At 38.7% G+C, this 5,113-nt stretch overlaps 1 non-coding gene across 1 annotated transcript; it reads right to left on the bottom strand.

The window, feature by feature from the left end:
* Window positions 1-467: 467 nt before the first annotated feature.
* LOC145055983 (small nucleolar RNA R71) lies at window positions 468-574 on the bottom strand. The gene has a single exon (XR_013685525.1). It is a non-coding gene; the product is annotated as a small nucleolar RNA R71 (small nucleolar RNA).
* Window positions 575-5,113: the final 4,539 nt, after the last annotated feature.

The raw sequence follows: 5,113 nt of genomic DNA, 5'->3' as shown, positions 1-5,113 counted from the left end.
ATTACGTTACAATCAATTTTTAGTTTAGTTATTTTTTGTTCGTTTTACGTGTTTTTTTTAATTTTGTTTTAGCAGGAAAAAATATGGTGAACATCACGACCATGACAATGGAAGAGTACAAGCGACATATGAGGAACAAAAATAGATGGGGTCATGATCCACCAAAAATCCCAACCATGAAAAAGTTTGAAATTTCGGGGCAGATTCTTAATATGCTAAAGGATCTACCTTTTTATGGGAATGAGCACAAGGATGCCTACGAGCACATAGAAGAAGTGGTGGAGATTTCACATTATTTTAATGCACCAAACGTGAGTAAAGATACAGTGATGCTTCGACTTTTACCGGTCACTTTGAAGGGTGAAGCAAAAGAATGGTTAAAATCACTTCCCTTTGGAGCAATCACGACATGGGCCGATTTTAAGACTAAGTTCATAAACCAGTTTACCCCTCCTTCAAAAGTGGTGAAGCTTAAAAGAAACATACAAAAGTTTCAACAATTAGAAGGGGAGTCACTATATGAAGCTTGGGAGCGTTACAAGAGATTGTTATGACATTGCCCTCAACATGACTTCAATGTGCAACAAGAAATCTCGAAATGTTATGATGGATTCAATGTGTGTACTTGCCAACTACTAGACTCTCAAGGGCCCATGACAAAGAAGAATCTGACAACAAATAAAGCTTTGATTGAAGAATTCGATAAGCATTCAAGAGAGTATCACAACTCAAAGGAGGATTTCACTAGAGGAAAATCAAGTAAAGATGGAGGTCAAGATGTTATTAGTGCTGTTATTGAAAATCTCGATGCAATGGAAGAAAAGATCACAAAATTGGGTGGACCAATTCAAGATAGATGCGGAGCTTGTGGAGGACCCCATTCTACTAAGGATTGTGAGTTGGAGTATAAGAGAGCTCAAGATACGACAAAATATCAACAACTAGAGCATAATCTCTACCAACTAGAACGAGTCCAATCCGAAAAGATAGATGTTCTCGAGTCGATGCTATTCAGATTCATGGAAGCTAGCGAAAAGAGACATGATGCAAATGATGCAACACTTAGAGATCAACAAGCATCTATTTTGAGCATCCAGACACAATTTGGGCAATTAACAAAACTTGTAGAAGAAAAGCTATCAGATTTACTTTCAAGGAAGGTCGAGTCAATCCCTATGGATCAAGTCATGGTCGTTGATACAGAAGAAGAAGATGAATTGGTGCATATGAAGGACCTTGAAGAGGAGTCTAATCAGTCACTTGAAGTAAAAAAAGAAAGAAGAAGAAGAGTATCGTGAAGCTGCCCAGTCGCCATGACGTGGAGGAAATAGTGCCACGTCGTGGGCGATAAAAGAAAATTATGATTTCTCAGTTGTTGAGTCGTATCGACCACCTCTTCCTTTCCCATCCCGTACTAATGAAATTATGGTAAAGCAAGAAAACACGAAGTTCCTTAAGCAAGATGAATTTGAACGCATGAAGGAAGAAGAGTGGGAGGAATAGGAGGAGCCTTTACCAAAAGAGCAATTGGAAAAAGAAGTGAACTATTCAAAACCCCCAGTGTCAACGCCAATGATGTTTGAGGTGTTTACTTTTACAAGACCACCAGATCAAGTCACAGAGCTGATTGAAGAAAAATAATTAGAGAGTGATGAGTCTCATTTTGACAAGAAAAACCCGGAAAGAGACAAGACAAAAGCTAAAGACACGAGAATGAGGAAAGAACCCAAGCGGAAACATAAAGAAGATGTCAACCCAAAAATGCAAGAAATTTCAAGAAAGGAATTCAATTGAAGGGTTGCTTACAAATGAATAAGGTTCAAAGTGATGGATAACGGGGAGGTTATACTTCCACCCGATGCAACATAGAGTGGGAAGGAGCCTGGCTCACGACTCCTCAAAAAGAAGCGCTTGTCGGGAGGCAACCCGATTTTTATGAGTTTGCATTTTCTTTTCCTTTTGATTTGTTTTAGTTTTTAATTTTTGATTTTTAGTTTTTAGTTTAAGCGAATGAAATGATGTGTTTCTCTAGTTCTTGATCTTATATTGTAGTGTTGAACGAAAGTGAAGCAGTAAAAGAGCTTAATTTGAAGAAGCCGTGTGATTTTTGAAGATCATAATTGAAGAACAAGTTTTTGAATAAGTGTGGGGTTCCCACATAATGAAGAGAAAAGCATTTTGAAGCATATTTACTGAAAAGAAGACAACACGACGTGGACATCATCTACACGTCGTGGCAATGGTTCAACACATTTTTTCAAGAATGTTTCTTTAATTTCATTCGATCCGGAACGTTTGCATTCACAAAAAGAAGCTTTCCAGGTGTTATATTTAGAGTCCGAGTGAGGGTATTATTGACAAAAGAATGGTTTTTTTATAGAGAAAGATTAGAAACGACGAGAGAAATGAGATTTGAGCAATTTTTCAGGTGTTTGTTTGCGTCAATAAGTGAGGAGTCTCACCTAACAGCTTCGTACATTCGTTGGTGCAACATATATTCCAGAAATCATCTCATTTTGGCACCGATTATTGCAATTTCAAGACCACCACGTCGTGGTAATCCCAACCACGTTGTTTTGTCGCAGTCAGAATACCAGAAAAATAAACAGTTTGAGCCACCATGAGGTGGTGAATTCCGCCACGAGGTGGTGCTTTTCGAGTCCGTTTTTCAAGTGTGACCCCATATTTTCAGTAGGCTAAGTGTTCAAGAGTGGCATTTCCAATTCTATATCGAATTCCATGGTATGGATGAGCTGTTCCCACACCATCGGATTTTATTTTTATGCAATGCTGAAGTAATGTCCCGATTGCCACGACATGGTTGACACTTTCCTATGTTGTGGGGGAGTTTTTCATCACATTAGGAGGCTGCCATTCTACTTTCCAAGTCCGTTTCCACACTTTAGAGCAAGCTAAAGATCCTACACACGATTAAAGATGCATCTGCTATCCCAGGGGAGTCTGTTCCTTTTTCTCCCTCTTTTTAATTATATGTTTTGCATAGCATGCAATGAAGGCATTGTATGTAATAAGTGTGGGGTAGGGGGTCGAAAAAGCAAATTGTTAGAAAGTAGTAAAATTTTAAAAAATCTAATGGATTTGAAATAATAATCTAAAAATTAAATCTAGTAATAATTCGAACTTAAGTTGCTAGTGTTATATGGGATGATCCGATGAGAGCTCAAATGTTTAACCGAGTCGATACATGTTATAGTATATTTGTGGCTTTCCAAGTCTTAGTGAAAAGCCATGAGATATGAAAGGTAATCTGGTAGTTTATATGGCATAATATGTGTTGAGTTTAATTGTGTTGCGTCATGGGCTTTATGTTTTGTATCCAGATTGGGCCTGTCCATTTGTGATTATCTAGTAGGGTTATATAATAAGTATGCATGCATGTATGCATTATACGTTGCCGATTATTACATTCATTGTTTTGTAACCCTAAACACCTCTATAGTCGAAGTTCTTAATCGAGCTCTTCTGAGGTGTTGAAGCATTAATCATACGACATATTCAAAGCCATACTCGTTTACGTTCATAATTGTTTGCTTGCATAGAATCTAACGATCCTAATAGAACATTTTTCCAACAATTGGTATCAGAGCAAGAGATTGTGTGATCAATACACATTCCTTCTATATTCAAAATTCTTTAGGGTTTCCGCTTTTATCGTATAAATAGAAGCCATCTTCTTCATATCGACGGTAACTCTGTTTTTGATAAAACCCTAATCTCAAGTTTACAGGTTTGATTCTAGCAGCTCACCATGTCTCACAAAGATTCGCAAACAATTCCCATCAACATCTCAAACAGCATTGGATCTACAACCAGGATACCTATTCTTTACACTCAAGACTATGAAGTATGGGCGCATCACTTTGAAGACTATGTGGTTGGATCTGAAGATAATGGCTATCTCATCTGGGAAGCTATCACACTTGGGCTGTTTGTTCACTCAGGAATGAACACAACTGTTAAGTCCCAAAAGGAATATAACAAGCTAGTGGTGGATGTAGACAAGATGCCACAGGATGAGAAAGACAAATTGCTATGTAATGTGAAGGCCATGAGAATGATCAGATTCGCCTTACAATCCGACACTTTTTGGTTGGTTGGTTCATGCACGACGGCTAAAGAAATCTGGGATAGGTTGAAAGAACTTTATTCAACTGATGAAGATCTAGAACACTCCATTCAAACCTTGTTGCTGTCAGAATTTGGAGTTTTCGAACAGAAACCGGAGGAGAAACTCATACAAACTTTCGATCGGTTCAATCATCTCCTAAGTAAGATGATCAAGAATGGAATAGAAAGAAAGTTGATCGAGCAGAAGGTGACCTTCATGAACGGACTGAGACTGGAATGGATGGTTGTGGTTTCAACCGTGAAAGCACACGAACAGTTTAAGTCTTACTCACTGGCGAAACTTGTGGGAATACTTAAGTTCCATGAGAGTGTAGTAACCAAAGAAGAGAAGGTAGTTTCTGGTATGGGATCGTTGGCCCTTATCTCAAAAGGAAAAAGCATTGCAGAAGAAGAAGAAGAGTCTGATATGTCTGAGTGTGATCTTACAAGCGAAGAGTACGCTATGATGGTCACCAATCCAAAGAAGTTTGCGCGAAGAATATTTCCTGTCAACAAGAACTGAAACTGGCAAGGAACTTATAGTTCTGAGAAGGTAAAGGATGAAGCGAAAATCTCTTCTCAAAAGGATGAAGACAAGAGGGAGAGCAAGCTTGCAGGAGACTCTGGATTCGACTGCAATTACTATCACGACAAAAACCACTTTGCCAAATATTGCATGCTAAAGAAAATGGCTGAGAAAAGAGATGGTGAAGATGATGAGGCGTACTATATGCGCAAGTTGGAAGAGATCAAGAAAAAGAAGGCGACTAACAGTTCTATGAATGCCTTGATTGTACAGGAGAATGCAGATGAAGATGAGTTCGGTGGCGTTGAAGTTTGGTCAACCGACTTTGAAGATGATGAGGTGAGAAAGCCCACACATGGAAAGGCTTATGTGGCAAAGGAACTAGGTTCGGCTGGAAGGTGTTTAATTGTCACAGTTGGTTCATCAACCGAAAGTGCAAATGAGGAACCGAACCTGACT

This window comes from Lactuca serriola, chromosome 5, assembly GCF_051521515.1.
Source record: "Lactuca serriola cultivar US96UC23 chromosome 5, Lser_US96UC23_V15, whole genome shotgun sequence".
NCBI lineage: Eukaryota > Viridiplantae > Streptophyta > Magnoliopsida > Asterales > Asteraceae > Lactuca > Lactuca serriola.
The sequence above is the reverse complement of the archived record's forward strand: the minus strand, read 5'-3'. Positions and strand labels throughout refer to the sequence as shown.